Source organism: Bos grunniens, chromosome 9 (assembly GCF_055505025.1).
Source record: "Bos grunniens cultivar Pamir isolate PY7600 chromosome 9, Bosgru_T2T1.0, whole genome shotgun sequence".
NCBI classification, from domain to species: Eukaryota; Metazoa; Chordata; class Mammalia; order Artiodactyla; family Bovidae; genus Bos; species Bos grunniens.
In genome coordinates, this window is record NC_141173.1 from 85,869,121 (window position 1) to 85,894,625 (window position 25,505).

General features: G+C 41.3%; 1 long non-coding RNA gene and 2 pseudogenes across 6 annotated transcripts in view; 1 reads left to right on the top strand and 2 right to left on the bottom strand.

Annotated features, from left to right (window-relative positions):
- The window catches only part of LOC147366280 (uncharacterized), a 186,412-nt gene that overhangs the window by 29,840 nt on the left and 131,067 nt on the right, over positions 1–25,505 (top strand). Inside the window, exon 3 of one of the 5 annotated variants that reach the window (XR_015133295.1) lies at positions 11,667–14,655. The exons of 3 other annotated variants lie outside the window; for them this stretch is intronic. This is a non-coding gene — a long non-coding RNA (uncharacterized LOC147366280). Of the gene's footprint in view, positions 1–10,189; positions 10,547–11,666; positions 14,656–25,505 lie in introns of those variants that run through there. One more of the 5 variants, XR_015133293.1, reaches the window with a different exon arrangement.
- On the bottom strand, positions 740–10,072 carry LOC147366281 (retinoblastoma-binding protein 5 pseudogene; annotated as a pseudogene). Its single transcript, XR_015133289.1, has one exon. The product of XR_015133289.1 is annotated as a retinoblastoma-binding protein 5 pseudogene (transcript).
- LOC147366282 (anaphase-promoting complex subunit 13 pseudogene) lies at positions 15,652–23,200 on the bottom strand (annotated as a pseudogene).

A 25,505-nucleotide genomic window follows, 5' to 3' on the forward strand; every position in this document is an offset into this window, starting at 1 on the left:
GCCAAGTCACATCTGACTCTTTGCTCTCCATAGACTGTAGCCTGTCTGGCTCCTCTGCCCACAGGATTCTCCAGGCAAGCATACTGGAGTGGGTTACCATTTCCTCCTCCAGGGGATTGTCCTGACCCAGGGATTTAACCTGTGTCTCCTGCATTGGCAGGCAGATTCTTTATCATTGCATTACCTGAAAAGCCCAAAATAAGAGTAATTATACACTAGTAAGTGCTCTGCACATTTGTTAGTGCTGAAAAACCATAATATATAATAGTTTCAAAATTTATGTGAGCATGTATATAGCATCAGATAAAACACATAATTATATGAAAGATATAAAATAGTTTAAAATTGAAATGCATTAAAATAGAAGGATTCATTTTATTTTGGTTTTGATCCCACGTTTCTATCCTATATTTTTAGATAATAAAAATCAAGGTGTCGTTGGGAATGCTGATCAAAAGCCAGTTGATCTCAACTGCGTGCTGACTTTGAATAAAGCAGAGCTTGAGAGGTCAAGAATAGAAAGTGATGTATAGGATGAATAGGGAGAAAGTACATATAGGATTAAAAGGGAGAAATCTATAGAGAAGTTTGTTTTTCTGTTTGATTCTAAATTATGACTGACTTGAGGAATCTGTCTAAAGAATGGGACCGGGGATAGGAAGTGAGAAGCCGAAACGGTGCTGGGTACAGGGAAGACAGACTAGCAGACCAGCAATCTCCTCCAGCAACATAACAAGCATTTTTAAAGAGTCAAAACTCCTGTTTGATGTCTTCACAAATCCTCATTCCTGAGAGTCTATTTGGACTTATGCTTGAAAGGGAAGGGACATATACTCTTCTTCCGTAATTCACTTCTTCATTCAAACATAAAATTCACTCCTTCCACCTCCTGGGTGGAAGACAGAGGCCTTTGTTTTAAATTAAAGTCAATCTCAGATGACTGACCACAGTGTCCAGAGGCCACATGATGGCAAAGTAGGGAAGAATGAAGAACTTCAAGGGTCTTCATAACAGTTCTGAGATTGCTCCTCCTGCTTTTGATCCTTTAGGCCGGCCTGCTTGCTTCTTCTTGGATTTGCCATCCCCCTTCACACCCAGTAGTGGATGGACTTCATCATTTGGTACTCCTTGCAGTTCAATATTGGTCGTTTTGGGTTTCTTCGTAGGTGGCTGGGACCCGTCTGCTGAAGACTGCCTCTTCTTCTCTGAGCTAGCCCCTTCGTCCATCAGGGAGGTTTGGACTGCATCCGGTGGGGGGCCATAAGGATTTTCTTCTGGGTCTTCTACCTCAGGGGCAATGGGTAAATATAATAGAGCCTTTGAATCTTCCAGTTCTTCATCACTGCTACAGAAGGCCACGATAGGGTCCACGCTGGTGACATCCACTTCCTCGTCCTCTGCGGCGTCAGCCCCTGTCTGTTCAGGCTCACTCTTATCTTCATCTTCAATATCAAACTCTGATTCCCTTTCTTCATATTCTATATTTTCATCCAATTCTTTGAAGTCTGGCGCAAATGCACTCCAGTTTTCTACTTGATTTTGTGCCCAGATAGATACCACTCCACTAGAAATGGACGCTATGGTGGGTCGAACAGGATGCCAAGCTACATCCAGGAGGAGCTCTCCTCTGGTCCCATGGAGAATCTTTACCAAGTTGCCAATGCTCTTCTCCCACATGTACAGGGCATGCTGCCGGGCTGACCCTGCCACTATGTACTCCCCATCCCCAGAGAAACAGCATTTCTTCCACGGGGTCCTATTCACCAAGTCCTGCAATTTCTGCATGGGTTCAGGCTCTCCATCTCTTCCACAGGTTAAGATTTCTCTACCGTCATAAACTCTGATTATTCGATCCGCTGTGTTAATTAAAAAGCAACTCCCCTTCCGGGCAAACTCTATTGACTTAATGGCTGTGGTATTGCTTGTTCCAGTTGTTACTCTGAAGGAAGCAACAAGATCCTGAGAATCGGTTTTTAGGACCAAAATCTTGCCTTTTGCATTTCCTGTGTAGATATATTCTCCTCGCCTATCAAAAGATGCAACCACGTTCAAATCGGAGTCATGTTTGGAATCTGAAAGGGTCAACATGACAGGAGCAGATTTCATGGGACACACGAGAACCTTGTTCTGATCTCGTGGATGATACTGGACTTTTCGCTCCTCAGTGCATGTCCTTGAGTGACTTACTTTTACCTGAAATTTTGCTGCCTGTATCCTAGAAAAAACTTTGGTTTGCACATTCTTTCTTCCATTTTAAAGTTACCTACTCACCAGATGCCTCCTATATTTTCATAGTCTGTTACAAAGGATGGGCAGAAAAGAAAGTGCTTGGAAGATTTCAGATTTTCTGAGAGAGAGATAGGAAAGGCCCCCTCTTTTTAACATTCTGTAACATTTTGCTCAAGCTGGGCTGTAAGACGGTCAGGGTTTTTCTTGGTTTTCTTCTCATTGCATGTTTCTCTCCAGTATTGGTTCATTCAATCATGGTTTATGAAGATAGCTAGTTTCATTTGGTCTCCAGCAAAGAATCATTAGTAGTTTATATTGCTTTACCTGTATGGGCTTCCAGAGACAAAAACAAACTGGGGTGTCTTTGAACAAGCTTATTTTATACTGGGGTGGGGGAATCTATGCAAGGACTAAATAAAACCATCCATAATCAAAGCAGCAACAACACAATTCAAATAAAAAATCAAGGAACCTTTTTTTTTTATCATTGCTTGTGGACATCTGTCCTTCCCATCAGTCATCGTGTTTCCCCACGCTCCTTTTCCTTCTTACGTGTTTCAAGTCACTTCCTTTCTGTGAAAGGTTGCTTAGCTTTTAAAAATTTTTAATTTTTGCTTTTGCTGTTCTTTGTATAAAAACTAGCAGATTGGATGGCTGTGTCCCCCAGGTGTTTGAAATTCTCTGAAAATCCAGAGTGAAGAAACGAGGTGTGCAGAAGGCTTTCTAGCCCCTCTGAGTAGAGCTTGAGCTAACTGGAAGTGCTCAGTCTGGATCATCATTTTCACGGTATTTTCAAAGGAGAGTTAAACACTGTGCTTATTGGGAAATCTCTGTTGGTTGGTGGTTGCTTCAATAGGTAGCCAAACAAGTTGATTGCTTTTTGGATTTTAGCATAGAAATCAAAGTAGAACACATCAGCAAGAGTCTCTTCCATTCCGTCTCTAGAACCAAAATGTTCAGTAGTTGAAGAGCTCTCCCTGAACCAGTGGCCAAATGTCTATATTTTTAGATGCCACTGTCTTTTCCTCAGATGCTCCTTTTGTGAATTTCATTTCCTATTTCATATCAGACCAGTGGTTGAGACTGGTAGGTGGGTCACTAGGCATGTTTTTGTTTTGCGGACATTATTTCCATTTCATTTCTCTCTCTACTGTACACTGCAGCAGTATGCAAACTGTGTGATACAGGCAGCCTCTGCCTTATTTCTGCAAAGTAGCCGGGTGTCCTCTGCCTGAGCATTTGGGTGTTCAGCCTCTGTCCGCCTCCTAAACCGGCTCCTGAGAAAATCAACGTCAGCCCTGCCAGGGTGTCTGGTAGCAGCTCCTAATAATTATTTATGCTTCTGGAATTGTTTGCAGCTCCTGAAACCTTGTGTCCGTTTCAGTTTGATTCTCTCGATTTGTACAATATATGCATATTCTTTTTTCCCTTCTGTCACCCTCCCCTCCCCTCGGCATTTTTTAATGTCCTATAGTTTTGTATGAGAGGAGACTTAGCCTCGGGTACTTCTTGCTGAAGCTTTAATGCTTTGTAAATAAAATCAGATGTTTATTAAAGAACAGTTGTAGGTGTTTGCTTGTAGACAACTGATCACTTCTGAAAGTCACCAGCCTCTTCACTCTGTGCAACAGAAAATACAGCTTACTTGGTTAATGTTATTAATAGATCTTCTCTATATGGAAATACAGAGCTGGAAGGGCTGAGAGGTGGCCTAGTAGTCTAGATATCTGCCTCTGGAAAATATTATATTAAGTAAACAAAGCAAATTTGTGTTTAAAAAAAAAAAAAAAAGAATGGGACTGGGAAGGAACCCCCGGGTAAGACTTGAGTTTTGTGAAATTTTGAAACTGTAGATGAGAAGCTATGGAGCATTTGGTTAGATTGGTGAGCATATGAGCATGATCGGAATACTAGATAAGAAGTGACATATGTTTGAGCTGATTTATAGAGGAGAGGCAATAGAGATGTTTGGTGATAAAAGATTTTCTACAGAGTGAGGGATGAAGCATGCTAATGAAAATTATGGTGTGTGAAGGTTATTGCTGAGAGATGAGTTTAAAAAACAATGAATTGGGAAGCTGGAGAATTTAGGAGTTTATGGACAGACAGAGGAAAATCCATCACTTTGTGGCCAGATGTTTAGTATTCAACATCACAGATTCTGTTGGATGCAAGCTCTCTTGCTGTTGATGTAGTGAGTGCTCTTAATTTCATTTGGCCTCATTAATGATGGACCACTGGAGCTTCTGACCTCTGATATTTTAAGGGTTAGAAGTCTATTTTATAGTCTATTTGTGTGTGTTATGTGTGTTTCATAAAATCTACGTCTACATACAGACCGCTCTATTTCCCATCTTGAATTCTAGCAAACCTGCTTCCGTGGGCCAAGTAACTAGAAATTAATTATAAGGAACTCAGAAAGGATCTTAAGGAAACTCTGGTCCTTTGAGTTTTGTGTTTCTACCCATAGTGTGTTACAATGGCTTGTCTGTTGGTTCGTACTTTGAATATTTAATCTCAGATTTGGCTTTGAAAGACCTCATTTCAATTCTTTGAATTGTCTGCCTAGCTAAAACAGTACCCTACTGTTAGAGATGTTAGTTAAAGATGGAGCACATTTCCACACACAAACACACTTTAGTCAAGCAGAACCTCAGAGCATGGGAAACCTTGGTTTACATATTGCCTGGTTATTCTGACCTTCTTCTATTTGTTTTATTAGAGAGATGTGATAGGCAAGAGATGTGAGCCACAAAATCCAAGTTAGAAACTCCTTTTCTCAGCTGGAGACCACACAGCACCGCCAAGGAAATGCCTCAAGAGGTACAATCTGGTAATATTGTGGAAGGATAAAGGACGGTGCTTCCGTCTGTCCTAGGTTTCTGTCTCGTCACAACAAAGATTTGGAGTGACGCTTCTGTAAGATAGTGGTCAACAGGAAGGCCTAGGAGCTCCACACTCCTGAGTGACAGGCCATCTTCAGGGCAGCCTTTCTGTGCCCATTCTTCAGTCAACTTTGATCCCTTACTATAGCTAATTCTAGATGCCCTTTAATATTGTGAACAAATAGACCATCTGGTATTATGAAGCCCATGTGTGCAGGAGCCTGCTCCTCTGAGATAAGTGGCATGTAGGTGGCTGTATTTATAGCTCCGCCTTCTCCAACCATTGTGTTCTCTGACCCATTTCTGTGTGCAAACCCTACCCCCCTTTATTTCCAAGTGACATTTTTAGTTTTTCAAAATCTCTTTAAAAAAGAAAAAAAAAAAGTGGTGCTTTTACAGTAGCTCAGAGGAGGTGAAAACTTTCACACGCAGAGACCAGGATGGTAAACACATTCCAAGGGGACATTCTGGCCTTCATTATGATGAGGCTGAGAGAAAGCATCACGTGGGCAGTGCTGGTGTAAGAAGATGTAACTCCCCTCTGAAATTTTAATACCTTAAAACATACCTATGTGTTTATAGCTTTTCTACCTTTTATTCAACTCTTGAGAAGAGCTTAGTTTTAATATTTTACCAGAAGGATCACCAGATAGAGGCTTACAAAAAGAAGCACACAGAAACTCTGCACATCTAATTTTCTGGGGAAAAAAATTTCTACTACTAATCATTGTCCAAACCCTTCTCATTTTATTAGGCATGACTTCATTAATTTATATTCTTCACTCATCATCTCTTTAATGAAAAAAATTACATTGAAATACTCATGTCAAGTAGAAACTGAAGCAAAGTAGATTGGATTACGCTAGTAATCCCGGAAGAGAAATTTAAATTCTATAGTTAATTTGTAGGCAATTACAAATTATATTTCCAATGCAAATCAGAACAATGGGCTGTGACAAGTTAAGGGGATGTAGGGTGGGGAAGGTTGGAAAATACATTGTTTTCCTGTGTGATGATGGCCTTGGGAAAAAGATAACCAGATCCCTTCAAGTTTGACAATAATAAGAATTAAAAGACATGGGGCCCATGAGGAAGCCAATGGAGAGGGAAGAAAGCTTTGTGTTATGTGAAACAGATGACCAGTCCAAGTTCCATGCATGAAACAGGGCACTCAAAGCCGGTGCACTGGGACAACCCAGAGGTTTGGGATGGGGAGGGAGGTTGGGAGGGGGGTTTGCACGGGGGGGGACACATGTACACCCATGGCTGATTCATGTCAAGGTATGGCAAAAACCACCACAGTATTGTAAAGTAATTAGCCTGCAATTAAAGTAAATAAATTAATTTTTTTTAAAAAGAGAGACAGGATGAAATAATAAAATCCAGTGGTCAGTAGTGCCTAAGGAGTATGGTCACTCACATTATCATAGGACTGAATATCAGTGCAATTGTTCATGGACAAGAAGCCAAAAGTACTTGGTTGACTCTGCCCTGTTCTTCTTTGGGGACGCACTGGTAGAGCTCAGGTCACCTCCCTGAATCACATTAGCAGTCTTGTTGAGATAGCACATCAGTTAAATGAAATTGTCATCCCCACAGGGCACCCAGCATAAGACACCACATTTTGTCACCAATAAGTATGGCTATTGGCACTGAGAGAATAAGATGGGGATTGTGAGCAGTGATTTAGGAGAGGAAGATTGGAACACTTGTATATAAAAGATGTTAGGATTCTCCCCACTAGACTAGTAAGGTTAAGGCAAACCCTGTAAGACAGAGTAAGGAAACCCAAGTAGAAACTAGATTCCACTACTACCCGATGAAGTATGTTTTAATGTTCTGAATGTCCTCATTTTTCTTCTTCTGTATAAAATGCATTCCCTTTGAAGGTGAAAAAACATTTTATGTACTCTCCCCATTGAGGATACATAAATATCCATTGTGAATGCATATGGAACTAGCAGAGAAATCTCTAAAATGAACTGTATATGTTATAGTGTCAGATTTTTACCTCTCCAAGAATTACTATCAACTTCTTTCTTTGATATTACAAAAAAAGAATACTTTGCTAGAACTCTCTTGATGCATCTGTCCATTTCCATAGTCATCCTACTTTAGGCCAGCATATTATTTTTAGATTTTTGAGGTGAAGGCTTTTTAAATGCACAAAACCTAATACTTTGCTGTGTTTCTGAAAGATTGAAGAAAATTTTCATTAAGAAATAGTAAGAAAATTCAACTATGTCTTCTCATGTGTTACCAGCATTTTGCATGCCAAATAGAAAATATGCCAATCTGCATTGTGTATTAATCAATCAAAATGCAAAAGTAACAGCACAATTCACCATAACAACCAAGAATATTCCTCAGGGGAGCTTTCATTGAATTGCCTGGGTTTTGACATAGAGTAACCCAGCTGTCCAGCTATTGATTTGAGCATAATTATCTGCTGCTTAGTAATTATTTACATATGCATTGGAATTGTGTCACTGTGCTTTTCAGTGGAATTAGAAGAAATAGTGACAGTCCATAACTGTTTCAGGGCATCACTATAGCTTCCAAAGATAAGAATCCATTGTTAGGCTTTTCAGTGGGGCTGAATTTTTCACTGGACATAGTCCCACCCAAGGAAACCGGGCTTCTGGACATCTGTTCTAGATTTTTTTTTTTAGTCCTTAGTTGTATATCATATTCCTTTACACATTTGAGCTTGAAGCCATTTCTTAAGCTTGCTGCTGCTGCTGCTGCTGCTAAGTCGCTTCAGTTGTGTCCCACTCTGTGCGACCCAATGGACGGCAGCCCACCTGTGTGTGTGTAGCCACACTCTCTTGACAGATTTTTTATTATAAGAAATTTTACTATTTGGTAAAGATTGTCGCTTGGACCCAAGGTGTTTACTTTTTGACAAAGTTTTATGAAAGAAAGGGGAAGAAACAGTATTCAAATTGATTTTTCCTAAATCTACAGGCTAACATCTGAGTATACAATGTAAATAACTCTTCAGGACGATGCTAAAAAGATGCTTTCCTCTGCTTCTTCATAGTCCTCTGGGCAACTCCATGGGTGAGACTGCTCTTTAGGGGTCAACACTATTTAGCCTTGATATTAAGATGTGTGATCAAGCACATTGTTTTTTTTTTTTTTTTTTTTTTTTTTTGTCCAAATTAATTTCCCACATGAAATGGACTACATTTCACTATTCATAAATTTCATTTAAAGCCTATTTCAGCCAGAAACTTGTGATCAAGTTGGTATCACCTGAAAATGTAAAATGTAAAATGTATAACCTGAAAAGTAAAATGAAGTTTACTCATTTGAGAGATGTTTCCACATATGTATGGAACTCAGTATGATTATTTTCTATTGTTTATATAATAGTAAAGATATTGCAGATTTTTTCTGACTTGCTTTTTAAAAATTATTTGTATATTTATTTTTGGCTGCACTGGATCTTTGTCGCTGTGCAGGCTTTTCTCTAGTTCCGGCGAGGCAAGGGGACAGTACTTTTCCTTGTAGAACACAAGCTTTAGGGTGGTTGGGTTCAGTGGTTGTGACTCCCAAGCTGGAAAGCACAGACTAAATAGTTGTGGGGCATGGGCTTAGGTGCTCTGCAGCATGTGGGATACTCTTAGATCAGGGATCGAACCTGCATCCCCTGCCTTGGCAGACGGATTCTTTACCACTGAGCCACCAGGGAAGCCCCTCTGACATGCTTTTAAGTGACGGAAAAACAGCAAGATGTCTCTTCAGCTACTTTTGATGTTTTACTATACTATCAAACTTTTGTAAGATTCGGTGTTAGATTTCATATTTATGACTTAAATAATTAAAATTTTTTGTGAATGCCATTTTGTTTAGAACCATGTTTATAATATCTGTAATGGTAACACATTGCTGAGGCGCTGAGCAAAATATGTAAAATGTAATGTGCTTCACAAAATAAATTGAGGAAACACTGAACTGTTCTCTTCGGAGGCTTCTGAAACCCTCCCTTAGTTGTGCTCAAATAACAGGAAGAGAAATGCAGATTTCCTTCAGACCAGCCTAATCTAAATATGAAACACCCTTCACTTCCTTTTGGTTCCACTTTATCTCTTTGCTCTTGTTTAGTGGAAATCCTTTCATTATCTAGTTAATAATAGACATTTATTCAGCTTTTACCATTTATCTTTTGAACTTGTTTGCACTGGTGTTGTCCGTCATTAGTTGAAAGATCCGAGATTGCAGGGTCAAGTTCTCTTTCATTCTGTTTCTAAGATGCTTATTACCATCCCATGCTAAGTAGATAATAAATGGAAGCTTTCAAAGTGCCTTTGTTTATACTACCCATTACCCCTGTCAGAAAAATATTTTCCTCTATTGCTCATCAGCTGATGCTCTTTCATACCTATGGTAAGCCTAGAGATGGGGGGGATAGGATAAGATATGGTGTAGGGTCTGAGTTGAAAAGAGTTTGAAAGTGTGAGTCGCTCAGTCATGTCTGACTCTTTGTGACCCCATGGACTGTAGCCTGCCAGGCTCCTCTGTCCATGGAATTCTCTAGCCAAGAATACTGGAGTGGGTTTCCATTTCTTTCTCCAGGGGATTTTCCCGACCCAGTGATTGAACCTGGATCTCCTGCATTGCAGGCAGATTCTTTATTATTTGACCCACCAAGGAAGCCCCACAAGGTATCAAATAAGAGCTTGCTTCTGGAATCAGTAAACCCAGAGGAATAGTCACTTCACATCTTACTCTCTTTCTGACCTTGGAACTTTCAAGGTCAAATTCTTCATCTGTAAAATGGGAATATAGTACTGATGTTCTGGACTGATTTGTGTCCCCCACAAAATTCGTATGTTGAAGTCCTAACCCTAGTACCTCTGAATGTGACTGTATTTGGGACAGGCTGTTTACAGAGATAACTTAAGTTAAATCTAGGCACACACACACAAAAAAAAAAAGAGAGAAAAGGGAAATAAAAATCTTTTTTTTTTTTGATGTGGACCATTTTTGAAGTCTTTATTGATTGTGTTACAAGACTGCTCCTGTTTTATGGTGTTTTTTTTTTTTTTTTTTTTTTTTTGCTGTGAAAGATGTAGGATCTTAGCTTCCAAACCAGGGATCAAACCCACACACTATGCATTGGAAGGTGAAGTCTTAACCACAGGGCTGCCAGGAAGAGGAAATTTGGACATAGACATGGACAGAGAGAGACATAGGGAGAAGACGCCCATTGACAAGTCAAGAAGAGAAGTCTGGAACAGATAGATCCTTCTCTCACAGCCTGCAGAAAGAACCAACCCTTGATGCCAGATGTCTGGCCTCCACAACTGCAAGGCAGCTAATGCTGTACAACACCAGTATAAAGAGGTTGAAAGATAAATGATAAGACAGTATCTGTTTTTCAAGCCATCTAGTCTGTACTGCTTTTTGTTATTGCAGCCCTAGCAGGCTAATGCAGCATCATTCATGATATTGTTGTAATTAGATAAGATCCTATTTATAAAGTGCTTGCCATAGTGAATGTTGTGTAGTATACGCTCAACAATGGTAGTTTCAGGAAATGATCAGAGATGAGAAAAGAGAACAAAACTGGAAACTTTTTTAGAAATGCATTTGTATCCTCAAGGCCTTTGTGGGCACGGAGGTAGATTTGGAAGAAAATACAGATGAATTTCTTTCTGTTTAAATTAGGTCACATGCAAACATGTGAGGTTTTATGGATCGACAGTATTCAATTGTGTTTTCCTTTGCAGTTGTCCCTTTGGGATGATAAATGAGCCCAAATACTAACAAATGAGCCTCACAGGAGGATTTATGATCTTAAACTATAGGCTTCAGATGATGTCAGCATGTTGAATGCTTGGTAAAAATATGGAAGTACTGGTGTCCCAATCTATCTGGTTTCATTGGATTGGTTTCACACTTCATTGCTTTCTGGCAAAGAAATATTGTGAACCCAAATAATTTAAAAAATGGCCAGTGTTAAAATGATGCTTCCTGCTATTCATTCATGCTCTTCTCTGAAGAACCAGCAGTTCCTGTATTTATGTGGGTCTACGGAACATTTTTAAGCATCCGTTAAACATTTTAAACATCCATTCTACATGCCAAACATCACTTTTGCAAGCCTTTCCCTTGCTAACTTTTTAAAAGTTCTTTTATTTAAAAGTTCTTCGAGATGAATAAGTATGATTCTTTTTTTCTTATTTTGTGCTTCCAAAGTGTAATTCCTTCTAATTTGAAATTTAGTAAAATTGTAAGTTAGAGTAATTGCTTCTAAAATGCCTTAGTTTCTCATAAGACTTTCAGAGTCGGCACATTCCTTAAGCTATTAGAATTCTTCAACTACTTTGCCCTTCAGCTGCATTCATGTGTCATGTTTTATTAAACACTAATGGGTCTTCCCAAGTTATAGCAGCAGTAGTTAGGGAAGGTCATTTCAGTGGCGAGATTATATTTCATGAAACAGTCTTCCCCTCTATATATACATGTACAAACTTAACTATAGTCAAATAGATTCTCTAGAAAGCTAGTCAGGTTTTTTGTTTTGTTCTGTTTGGTTTGAAGGTAATTTTGTCAAGAAAGGTCTACTGGCACAGAAAGAAGACACTAGTCACCAGTGAGGAAGAGGACGAAATCCACAGCGATCATCAAAGCAAGCTGGACTCTAGCTCTAGCTTACATACCATGGCTCACAGAGGACATATGCAAGTGAGAATAGCAAATACTTGTGCTTATAGTTAATACCCAGGTAGGTGGGGAAAATGGTAAAACTATTTGACTAAGTAGAAACTTCACAGAAGTTCCCAGGCTAATCCCAGGAAGAAGGGATAATTAAAAATCCTACCTACTCTGATTCTGCCTGTCCATCTCTTTCCGTGGAGAACGTCAACAACTTTGTAGCTGGCCCCACTGTCTTGACTAATTCCTACATCACCTGCTCTGTCTTTCTAAAGCATAAATTGTATTCTGCCCCTTCTCCACTTAAAACCATGCAGTAGTCCCTAATTGCCCTCTAGATAAAGTTTAAATTTCTCGACAAGGTCTATAAAGTACTTCAAAATCTGCCTTCTGCCTACTTCCAAGTTCATGTCCCACAATTACCCTGCCTCCTGCCAGATAGAACTACCTACAGGTCCAGGCTTTCTCTCACCTCTGGATTTTGCGTGTAATGTTCCTGCTGTGCACCAGCCCTCTGTCATTCATAACCTACTGCTTGCCATAAACTCAACCAGTCAATCCTAAAGGAAATCAACCCCAAATATATATGGAAAGTATTGATGCTGAAGCTGAAGCTCCAATACTTTGCCCACCTGATGCGAAGAACCAACGTATTGGGAAAAGCCCCTGATGCTGGGAAAGACTGAAGGCATGAGGAGAAGAGGGCGAGAGAGGATGAGATGATAGGATGGCATCACTGACTTGATGGACATGAGTTTGAGCAAACTGTGGGAGATAGTGAAGGACAGGGAACTCTGGCGTGCTGCAGTCCTTGGGGTCGCAGAGTCAGACACAACTGAGTGACTGAACAACAACAAAGCTTTGTTGCTCTGGAACTGGATTACACGTTCCTTTCATGTGCTTGACCCACACACCAGCCATGTACTTATCCTTGTATTAATATTAAAAGTACTTACTACTGGGACTTCCCCGATAGTCCAGACGTTAAGACTCTATGCTTCTAGTGCAGAGGGTGAGGGTTCCACCTGTGGTTGTGGAACGAAGATCCAACATGCTGTGAGGCACAGCTAATAAATAAGAAAATAAAGATCCACAGAAATGGCATCATTGATCCCAGATGACATTTAAGATAAGGTAACTGTACTCATTACTTGTCTACCCTACTAGAAACTGTTTGAGCGTGTAAAGAGTGTCTTGTGCCTGTCATATATATGGTGTTCAGCTGGTCTCTAAAATGCACAAGAACAAGTGTGAAAAAAAGTAACTATAGAAGGAAGAGAGGCAGGAAGGCTGACTGCAGTGGAAAGTCCTAGAAGTGGGAATGGATCATGAGGAGAAAGGGGCTGGCATTAGTACTGAGCTTACTATTTATTGTACCAGTTTCTCTCATTAAATCTTCCTGACAGCATTTTTAAAGTGGGAATTGTTATCTGTCATTTCAGATGAGGAAGGTGGGCCTCATAGGGTTCAGCCCACTGTCAGAGTTCTCGAAGCTCGTGAGTTGTGGGCTGGGGATTTGAATGCACCTCTGCTTGATCCCCACACCTGGGCTTCTCCTCTGACCCTATGCTCCCTTCTGCATTTCCCAGAAGGAGCAAACAGGCTTTGTCACATGATCACTGTGCGTCTTCACCCCAGTCTTGATCAACTCGGGCAGGTCTTATTCTCAGCTGCTGCTCATTACCCAAGACTTCCTGTGTTTTATGCTGAAATAGAATTAAGCTCAAAACAGACTCACTGGCCTATTTTTGTTCATCAGTATAAACTAACGGTTGTAGCAGAGCTGATTCATTTAATTGAAGGTGCAAGAAATATTGCAGAAAGTAAAAAAAAAAAAAAAAAGGAATGCTGAATTAAATTTCTTTGGAAACAAGCAGTTCGGGTTCTTGGAAGGGGTCGTGGCCAAATTCATAATCAGACTGTGATGAATTCCAGCCCAATGATTAAGTCTATGTAATCCAACACGAGGAAATATGTTTGTGCTCTGAGTCTCTTGCATCACGGCATGTCATATGCACAAGTACACTTAATTAGCTGCTCTGATGACATCAGTTACAGTGTCATGTGTCATGAATGGCTAATTGCTTGTGAATCAAAAGCCCTATTTAAACAAACACCGGGGGGGGGGGGCTCACTCTGAGTTCTGTACCAACCGTAGTTTAAGCTGACATGACATATCTCTGGTACATGGCAGCAAAGAAATAGGCATTTTCATACAGAAATGCAAGAGACATCAGTGGAGCAACGAGGACATTTTTTAGAAAAGTTCTCTTATCTAATCCGAAAGTGCAAATTGTAAGAATTTTTGAATACTGGTTATTAAAGGGCACAATCACATTTCATGGCCATTTTATCGAACTAAAGCACAATTCTATCTTCTCCATCTTGTGTCTTCTAAGTGTACTTTGATTCTGAATGAAAGATTTCCACCTAGCAGCTTAATTATATTTTGAAAACACTTCTGGGGGTTTAAATTTTACAGAGTCAACCACTCACTTGTGCTCTAACACCCAAATAGATTAGCATCAAGTAGATGAAGGAAAATGACTGATCAATTTTATCTGGACATATTACTTGTGTCTTAAGACTTTTTTTTTTTTTTTAAAGCATACAACCAGAGAGACTTTTATTGACTATTCTTTTCTTTGCTAGATTAAAAAAAAATCAGAATAGTTTTGTCTTTCAGAATATCACATGATAGTAACCATTAACAGTTCCTTTTATTACCTTTGTGTCCTTTATCATCTAGTCATTAAGTCCAGTGGTCATGCTTACATATGTTGTTGGCACACTTAAAGTCTGTCCTACTGTCTTGTGGCACAGACCAACAAGTAACTACTAAAAGCTTTTCTCCTCCTACTGTACACATCCCAGCTTTCCAATGAAGAGTTGATGCTTTCAAACTGTGGTGCTGGAGAAGACTCTTGAGAGTCCCTTGGACAGCAAGGAAATCAAACTAGTCAATCCTAAAGGACACCAACCCTGAATATTTATTGGAAGGACTGATGCTAAAGTTGAAGCTTCGATCCTTTGGCCACCTGATTCAAAAAGCTGACTTATTGGAAAAAGACACTGATTCTGGGAAAGACTGAGGGCAAGAGGAGAAGGGGGTGACAGAGGATGAGATGGTTGGATGGCATCACCGACTCAATGGACATGAGTTTGAGTAAACTCCGGGAGATAGTGAAGGACAGGGAAGCCTGGCATGCTGCAGTCCATTGTATCACAAAGAGCAGGACATGACTTAGTCACTGTACAACAGCAACAACAGCCTTCCTTACATTTACAGAAGCGACATTCTAACCAATGGAACGTAAGCAGAAGTGACCTGTGCCCCTCCAAATCTACCATTTACAGAATGACCATGAGTGGTCCTCTCTGTCTTTCTCCCAGTGCCTTGGCAACATTGGAATCTATGTGTGGAAGATTTCAAAGCTACCATCACTGTGGATCCAAAGGAGAGAAAATACGTTATGCTCATTTAATAACCCAGTGTCCTAGGCTTTTAAACACAGGGCATGAACGCGACTCACATCCAACTTTCCTCATTCTACACATGAGAAACTAAGCCCAGAGACTAAAAGTGATTGACCTGAGATCTCCAAGCTCACTGTTATTTCTACTCCACCCTTCCCAGAAGGGTAGAGTTGGAACAGTTTGTTGGTCCCTATAGATAATCATAACTCATTTTTATAAACTGTTTTTCAGACCATCAGGAATACTAAGCACCTTTCTAAAAAATCATAACTTGGTAACAGAAATGAAACCAGTGTTTAGACCTTCTGAATCACAATCCAGAGCTTGTAACACCCAGGATGTTGCCTTTAAGAAAGAAATCTGTTTGTGAACAAAGAGCCAAACATCAGTTTTACTATGGGGGAGCATTCTCATGGAGACTCTGTAAGGCTAAGTTGGTCCACTTCCTTTCTTGTCCTTTAACAAATTCTGTGGTGCCACTGTTCTGTTCAGGTTCAGGAAGCTCATTCAGTGGTATTGCACATTCTCAAAAGGCAGCTTGTCTTCTCACCAAGTATCGTCAGTCAAATCCAGGATCCTTCCATCTCTCTGTACCTCAGTGTCCTTTCTCCTGTAGTTTTAATCTTGCCAAATCAGTACTGGGTCCAGCATGCTGCCCACCTCCTCCAGGATGTTGCATTTTTATGGGTAACATATTTGTGTTCGATGATCTTTTAATTTTTTTCACAACACCTGTTCATTGACTGCATTTTTCAGACTCTGTGTTTGCTGTCCTTGATCTTTTGGAGACGTTGCAAGCTTTCTTGATATGAGAAAGCTTTAATGTTTAAAATTTTTTTCTTATGTGTTCAAAGAAAAATAATCAGTGAAGATTCATGCACAAGCCAACAGAAACAGGAAGAAGTTAACCAGTGGAAGAGATCACAGATTGTTTGTGATCCAAGGTTGTTTGAGTGTTAGGTGACTTGCTCAAGGTTCCATTGAGTGTTGGGTATTGGCTGAACAGAGTTGCCCCCAAAATTCAGGGCTAATTCTGTATCCTTCCTAGCTTAAGAAATAATTATGACAAAGGAATGAACCCTAAGGGTAAGCTAGGTAATAAAGGAGTTGATCTCTTTCTCTTTTTTCCTGTCCTTTCCTCTCCTCCTCACTCCTTCCCTCTTCTGAATTATTTTTTTAATGCCTATTTGCTCATTTAGCTGTGCAGATCTTTGATCTGTAGCTGTGGCATGTGACATCTCTAGTTTCAACCTGTGGGATCTAGTTCCCTGACCAGGGATTGAACTCAGGGGTGTGGAGTCTTAGCCACTGGAGTGATTTCCACTACACTTCATGATTTCCTCTACACTTAGACTAAAATCCAAATTTATCATTTCAACTGGTAAGGTCCTTTTATGGCACAGCCCTGCTAAATGTCTTTATCTCATTCATCTCTGTAGTCTTATGGCCTAGTACAGTACCTATCACAAAATAAATGCTTGACAAATATTGGTGAATTATAAAATGAATGAATGAGGAATGATATTTCTCTTCCAGAGAACCTGAAGTGTACCCTTGATTGGATTTCCTTTCAAAAGCTACATCTGGTCTTTCCCATTGGTGCTGATGACACCCCAGGGAGCATATTCATTTCCCAGGTTTTATGCCTTCCTAGTTGGACAGTTACAATCTCTTATGGGTCCCTGAAGTCCAGCCAAGTTCTCCTCTGACACTGAGGTCAAGTGGCTGTGCTTATAAGAGATGGAGCAGTGATGAGTGGATTCTGGCCAGGACTCAGATGATCTGCCTGTCTATTAGAACTGGCTTGATGGTTTCCCAGTGCTTGTTTGCTCAAGAATCACTGACAGAATGTCCATTCTCCTTCCCCTCCAGGCCATCCTGGTTTATACCTCAATAAACTCATTTTTCTCACAATGAATAGTAACCAGCAAAAGTCTTTTGATAGGCCACCAAGATATCAGCATCATTTCCTTTTCATTAACTACTTGATAATAGGAAATCATAACTGTCATCTTCTAAACAGTATCTGGAGTTAAAAAAAAAAATGTCCCAGGTTTAAGATTCCATTTGTAGCGTAGTCCATGAAAGAAAGCCCCACCTTTTGAAAAGTGTCGGCTTTAATCATGTAACTGAATTACTCTCAAAAAGTAGATTGCTTACTGTATGAGGTAAATTCATTTTTATAGTGATGGAAGTTAACACATACAACCAGGGTATCATTTAGTATGTTGGAAGAGGTAATTTTTTCTGAAAAGTGGTTTGTTTATTGTCTACTTAGCTGAGCATTGAAAGGAAGACACCAATGACGGGTGCACACCTCCTTCTCCCCCACAGGCTGTGCGTGCTCGGTCGCTCAGTCATGTCCGACTCTCTGTGACCCCATGGTCCATGGCCCGGCAGGCTCCTCTGGCCATAGAATTCTTCAGGCAAGGATACTGGAGTGGGTAGCCATTTCCTTCTCCAGTGATAAAGTACGAAGTGAGAGCATGAAAGTGAAAGTGTTAGTTGCTCATTTGTGCCCGACTTTTTGTGACCCCATGGACTGTAACCCTCCAGGCTCCTCTGTCCAAGTGATTCTCCAGGCAAGAATTCTGGAGTGGGTAGCCATTCTCTTCTCCAGGGGATCTTGCCAAACAAGGGATTGAACCCAGGTTGCCTGCGTGTGCGTGAAAAAGTCTCTTAGTCCTGTCTTACTCTTTCCGACCCCATGGACTATCCTATCTCTGGAATACTCCGGGCCAGATTGCTGGAGTGGGTAGCAGTTCCCTTCTTCAGGGGATCTTCCCAACCCAGGGATTGAACCCAGGTCTCCCTCATTGCCAGCGGATTCTTTACCAGCTGAGCCACCAGGGAAGCCTGAGTATGTGTAGGGAAACCCTAAATCAAGCCTTGCATGTGAAGTCTGCGAATGTCTCTGAAGGCTGCTTTACAGTAAAAGCAATTCTTCCCATGGTTTTATAGCCTGCTGAACTAAGTGCAAGAAGGGTACAAAAAGAAATAGAAAGGCTGCTAATACGTGTCCTTCACAGACACCTCTGAATGGTTGTCTTTAGCACCTCGTGAATTTTTGTTTCAAGGGCAAGGCATTCCCACAACATACAGATATTAGAGTTCTGTTAGACTGAACGAAGGCAGAGTGGCCTAGAGATATGGAGAGACTTCAAGGGCTCAGTGGTTGAACCAGGTGTAGAAGCAGCATTGTTGCTAGAAGGTGTGTTGTTTTTTAAGATGTGGACTATTTTTATAGTCTTTATGAAATTTCTTGGGGCTTCCCCAGTGGCTCAGTGGTAAAGAATCTGTCTGCTAATGCAGGAGATGTGGCTTCGATCCCTGGGTCAGGAAGATCCCCTGGAGGGAGGGCATGGCAACCCGCTCCAGTGTTCTTGCTCGGAGAATCCCATGGACTGAGGAGCCTGGCAGTCTCTAGACCATAGGGTTGCAAAGAGTTGCACATGACTGAAGCGATGGAACATATAGGCACATTGAATTTCTTATAGTATTGCTTCTGTTGTTTATGTTTGGGGCTTTTGGCCACGAGGAATCTTAGCTGCCAACCAGGGATTGAACCCACACCCCCTGCATTGGAAGGTGGAGTCTGAACCACTGGACTGCCCAAGAAGTCCCAAAAGGTGTGGCTTTCATGCAGAGTTCATAGAAGTGGCCCTTTCTCTTGTTTTAATTACAAGGAGGGCAGATCGTTAGCTTACCTGTATCGTAGAGAACCCGTCTGAGGTCTCTATATCTAGAGAGGAATCTGGTGGTGAGTGTGATTCCCCCCACCCCCTGCCCCTGCTTCGCACCTCTGTGTCTTCCTTTGTCTTTGGCACTCAAAGCTCAGAGGGCAAGTAGCTGTTACAAAGCAGGGCAACTTCCCTAAGAAGAACAGAAACAGTCATAGTAAAAGGGAGAGAGAGGCAGTTTATAGAGCCAGCAGTTGTTCCTCACACTGTAAATTCTCTTGGGGAAACTGCAAGCTGAAGTCCGGTGAACTGTATCTGGTCAGCAGATGTTCAGATGGCTCGTGTGCTGGGGAGAGCCAGCTCCATGTACTAGTTGTAGAGAGGGGTCGGTGCTGTCGAGGGGATGCTCTCAAAGCTATTCCTGAGAGTCAGAAAGCATATTGCCCGTGGAAAATCTGTATCATAGCCCAGGGAAGGACAGGGATCCGAATATCTGAGCCCCAAGGCCACTTAAATCTCAAGAATACATTTTTCTTGCTGTTGGGGCTGTTTTTATTGAGCTGTGACTTTTCCCCTAGAGTGCCCATCTTATAGCTGGTCGTGCTGAGCCTGGAACATTGAGAAAATGAGAGCTGGATTCATTCTGTTGAAGACCTGTGGCTCTTGGACTCAGGAGACACCATAGGCTCAGCAGAAATTCTAACGTCATGAACTCCTTTTTCGGGCAGTTCATGGTAGCTGTGTTTTTGTTTCATGCATTTTTTAACACTTGGGACCTCTTGAAGAGTTACATCATGACTCTCATTGAGCTGCCTCCTATTAGCTACTATGACCTCCTAGATTCCCATACTTCACATATTATTAATAATTCACCGTAGCAAACATCACCGTAGCAAATGCCAGAGTTTCTTTTTTTGGCTGCATGGCATGGCTTGCTGGGTGTTAGTTCCCCAACCAGGGATCAAACCTATACCGCCTGGAGTAGAAGCACCAGTGGAGTCCTAACCATTGGACCAGCATGGAATTCCCCACAGTTTCTTACAATATCTGCTATCATTTCAGTTCAGTTCAGTTCAGTTACTCAGTCATGTCCGACTCTTTGCGACCCCATGAATCACAGCATGCTAGGCCTCCCTGTCCATCGCCAACTCCCGAGTTCACTCAAACTCATGTCCATAGAGTTGGTGATGCCATCCAGAAATCTCATCCTCTGTCATTCCCTTCTCCTCCTGCCCCCAATCCCTCCCAGCATCAGAGTCTTTTCCAATGAGTCAACTCTTCGCATGAGGTGGCCAAAGTACTGGAGTTTCAGCTTTAGCATCAGTCCTTCCAAGGAACACCCAGGACTGATTGCCTTCAGAATGGACTGGTTGGATCTCCTTGCAGTCCAAGGGACTCTCAAGAGTCTTCTCCAACACCACAGTTCAAAACCATCAATTCTTTGGTGCTCAGCTTTCTGCACAGTCCAACTCTCACATCCATACATGACCACAGGAAAAACCATAGCCTTGACTAGAAGGACCTTTGTTGGCAAAGTAATGTCTCTGCTTTTGAATATGCTGTCTAGGTTGGTCATAACTTTCCTTCCAAGGAGTAAGCACCTTTTAATTTCATGGCTGCAATCATCATCTGCAGTGATTTTGGAGCCCCCCAAAATAAAGTCTGACACTGTTTCCACTGTTTCCCCATCTATTTCCCATGAAGTGATGGGACCAGATGCCATGATCTTCGTTTTCTGAATGTTGAGCTTTAAGCCAACTTCTTCAGTCTCCTCTTTCACTTTCATCAAGAGGCTTTGTAGTTCCTCTTCACTTTCTGCCATAAGGGTGGTGTCATCTGCATATCTGAAGTTCTTGATATTTCTCCCAGCAATCTTGATTCCAGCTTGTGCTTTTTCCAGCCCAGTGTTTCTCATGATGTACTCTGCATAGAAGTTAAATAAGCAGGGTGACAATATACAGCCTTGACGTACTCCTTTTCCTATTTGGAACCAGTCTGTTGTTCCATGTCCAGTTCTAACTGTTGCTTCCTGACCTGCATACAGGTTTCTCAAGAGGCAGATCAGGTGGTCTGGTATTCCCATCTCTTTCAGAATTTTCCACAGTTTATTGTGATCCACACAGTCAGAGGCTTTGGCATAGTCAATAAAGCAGAAATAAATGTTTTTCTGGAACTCTCTTGCTTTTTCCATGATCCAGCGGATGTTGGCAATTTGATCTCTGGTTCCTCTGCCTTTTCTAAAACCAGCTTGAACATCTGGAAGTTCACGGTTCATGTATTACTGAAGCCTGGCTTAGAGAATTTGGGGCATTATTTTACTACGTATGAGATGAGTGCAATTGTGTGGTAGTTTGAGCATTCTTTGGCATTGCCTTTCTTTGGAATTGGAATGAAAACAGACCTTTTCCAGTCCTGTGGCCACTGCTGAGTTTTCCAAATTTGCTGGCATATTGAGTGCAGCACTTTCATGGCATCATCTTCCAGGATTTGAAATAGCTCAACTGGAATTCCATTACCTCCACTAGCTTTGTTCATGGAGAAGGCAATGGCACCCACTCCAGTACTCTTGCCTGGAAAATCCTATGGACGGAGGAGCCTGGTAGACTGCCGTCCATGGGGTCGCTGAGAGTTGGACAGGACTGAGCAACTTCCCTTTCACTTTTCACTCTCATGCATTGGAGGAGGAAATGGCAACCCACTCCAGTGTTCTTGCCTGGAGAATCTCAGGGACAGGGGAGCCTGGTGGGCTGCCGTCAGAGTCAGACACGACTGAAGCGACTTAGCAGCAGCAGCTTTGTTCATAGTGATGCTGTCTAAGGCCCACTTGACTTCACATTCCAGGATGCCTGGCTCTAGGTCAGTGATCAAACCATCATGATTATCTGGGTCATGAAGATCTTTTTTGTACAGTTCTTCTGTGTATTCTTGCCACCTCTTCTTAATATCTTCTGCTTCTGTTAGGTCCATACCATTTCTGTCCTTTATCGAGCCCATCTTTGCATGAATGTTCCCTTGGTATCTCTAATTTTCTTGAAGAGATCTCTAGTCTTTCCCATTCCACTATAGTACCTATCATAAGAGAAGAGCATGAACAGAAAAGCCTGGTGGATCTGGGGAAGTATCTTGGGGCAAGAATGAAAACAATTTTTAAATTTATTGGTTTTAGTTTAAGTATATTCTAATTCTACTGTGCATTCTAATTCATGACATAGTGGAATTTATTTATGAAAAAAGTAAAGTTTAATACAAAAATATTTGAGGGAAATGAATGTTCCAGGAAGATGCTTCACACCTGTCCTACTGTCTGAACTCTCAGTGCATTTTGCACATCCCCTGGGAATTCACCTGACTGAGAAGGAAGGGTATGTGGATACTCCTTGTTGCCCTGAGTTGCAATTCCATCTTGTCCTGCCCAGATTTAGATAAAGAAGTACAGGATTGCAATGAATGTTTAAATAAACGAGTGATAAGGGGTCAATACAGAATCTGGAGTGCCTAGTCCCTCCCCATCTAGATGAAAAAGAAGGAGAAAAAGATCAGTGATTCCAAAGGAGATTTAAATGTTCCATCGCACCCTGACCCATGGAGCCCGCACAGTCCATCCATCCCTGTGTAGAGGCTGCACCAAGACTGCGAGAATCAATTTCTGCACAGAGAAAATGAGGAAGGAAGTGAAGATTAATGACAAAGCATTTGTGCAGCTTTCCAAACTACTCAGAGGCAGCCTATAAATAAACTGTACTAACTATATACGAGAGCTTAAATTTCATAATGAAATCAATTTAAACTAATTGTATTGAAAGTTCCGTGTAATTGCACCATTTCCTCTGTATACTTTATATTCAAAAGCTCTCATAGTTTATCTTTGTTTGGGTGATTTTCAAAAGGTTATAATTTTTATGTCTCACTAAGACACACATTTGAGTGTTTATGATGTTCAAATGCAGAAACTAATTACCATTAATGAGAAATGTTACAAGTTATACATTTCTCTTAATTCAACTTTTCAATAAGAAAGCGGAAAAATGTTTAGTATTATTTCCTGTGACTAGAGAAATGCAGGAAATTTATTCAAATTTATGGCAATATTCCTTTTTTAAAAAAACTATTCTTTGTGATGCTCAATAGGCACAGTGATTATATATGTTTTTATTTTCATTTGAGTATTTTTAAAATTAAATATCAGCTAGCACCAGTAGCAAGAAAGCCTAACCTTGTCAATAGCAGTTCAAGGTATTCAAGAATCTTTCTTCCAGAAGCCATGGTGTTAAGGAATCACTTCACTCCCAGCATATAGTCAATTTGTTTTTCTATTTTCAGAGAACAGTTAGCATTGTATACTCATGCACATTCATGGACACCATGAAAAAAGCACCAAACAATGAGAGAACTATTTTTCCCCAAGGCTCTATTGGCCTAACTGTGAACTTGCCAATATTTCATGTCCTCTTCATCCATCCATGCCTTTGCACAGCAATTTCCTCTCCTGAAATGCTTTGTTCTATTTCTCCTCATGGCAAACTCTCACTTAATGTCTCGTATTTGATTTCCCTGGCACCTCCCCTAGGCAGAAATAATTACCCATTTCCCTATATATGTAATACTACTAATACACTTTGAAATATTTCTAGTTTTATGTTATAATCCATTTTAGGTATTGGCTAATAGACCTCTCCCTCAAGCAGGAACTAAATAAAGACAAAGTCTTGTTTAGTCATCTCTTCTCTTGCTTTTTTATGTGCCTTGTTATTTTTGATTGAATTTCAGACATTGTGAGTTGAAGAACTGAAGTGCTTAGTCACTCAGTTGTATCTGACTCTCTGCAACTCCATGGACTGTAGCTCACCACTCTCCTCTGTCCAGGGCAATTATTCTCCATGCAGGAGTACTGGAGTGGTTGCCATGCCCTCTTCCAGGGGAACTTCCCAACCTAGGGATCGATCTGAGGTCTCTCGCATTGCAGGTGGATTCTTTACCATCTGGGCCACCAGGTATACCTGAAGAACAGAAGAGACTGAAGTAAATAGTGTTAAGATCCAGAAATGAACACACTTCTTGTTTTCTTCTGTCATTATTTTGAGTGGTTGCGGGCCAGCCTAATCTGAGGTTGGGTTGGATTTGGGCTTTGTGGTTGCTACAGTTATCACTGCAGATGGTGATTGCAGCTATGAAATTAAAAGACGCTTACTTCTTGGAAGGAAAGTTATGACCAACCTAGATAGCATATTCAAAAGCAGAGACATTACTTTGCCAAAGGTCTGTCTAGTCAGGGCTATGATTTTTCCAGTGGTCATGTATGGATGTGAGAGTTGGACTGTGAAGAAGGCTGAGCACCAAAGAATTGCTGCTTTTGAACTCTGGTGTTGGAGAAGACTCTTGAGAGTCCCTTGGACTGCAAGGAGATCAAACTCGTCCATTCTGAAGGAGATCGGTCCTGGGTGTTTGGAAGGAATGATGCTGAAGATGAAACTCCAGTACTTTGGCCACCTCATGTGAAGAGTTGACTCATTGGAAAAGACCCTGATGCTGGGAGGGATTGGGGGCAGGAGGAGAAGGGGACGACAGAGGATGAGATGGCTGGATGGCATCACCGACTCGATGGACATGAGTTTGAGTGAACTCCAGGAGTTGATGATGGACAGGGAAGCCTGGCATGCTGTAATTCATGGGGTCACAAAGAGTCAGACACGACTGAGAAACTGAACTGAACTGAACTGATAGTTATCCTTGAGTGCACCATGGACTTCAAATTCCATCAATGGTGGTCTACTCTTATCTTGTGCTTAGAATAGATCTTGTGGTGCTGAAGGCTTTTTCTTAATGTCCCTACTCCATCCTCAGATTGCAGCAACCCATGCACATCTAGGCCATTCTTATCCTTCCCCCAGCAATAGACTATGATTGAGTGAAGTAGCTCAGTCGTGTGCGACTCTTTGAGACCCCATGGACTGTAACCTACCAGGCCCCTCTGTCTATAGGATTTTCCAGGCAAGAGTAATGGGGTGGGTTGCCATGTGATTGCTTGTTACTAAATGTTAGGCTTGTGGTGAGGCCAGTAGAGCAGGGGGTGGGGGATGAGAGTTGGATGCATAGTGGGAAGATTCCTTAGTTCTCATGATTCAGCCCCGATTTTAGGGAGGTCTTGTGAGCCTGAGCCTTGGGTATAGAACTTTCTCAGCATTACTGTCCCTCCATCCCCTCCCTTCATCACAGCAACCAACTATGAGTAGGAGAGCTTTCTGCCCCATTTCTAGCAGTTACAGTTGTCTGCTTGGTATCAGTACAGGATTTGAGGCCCAAGTGAGTTCCTTATCTCTCCTGCCCTGGAAGCAGTGAGACTTTTGTTTCCATCTGTCCCATAAAGCATTGGATCTTTGATTCAACCATGGGACAAGAGGAGTTCCTGCTCCCATCCCCCACAGCTTTACCTAAGAGATGGTCTCTGGGGAAGTGGATGGACATTCTTGTTGTCCTGAGTGGCAGCCATTCACTTCCTGACACTTTTAACACTGCTTTCATTCTTCCCTGCCCTCGGTCTTGTTCATGAGCACACTACTGTGACTCATGA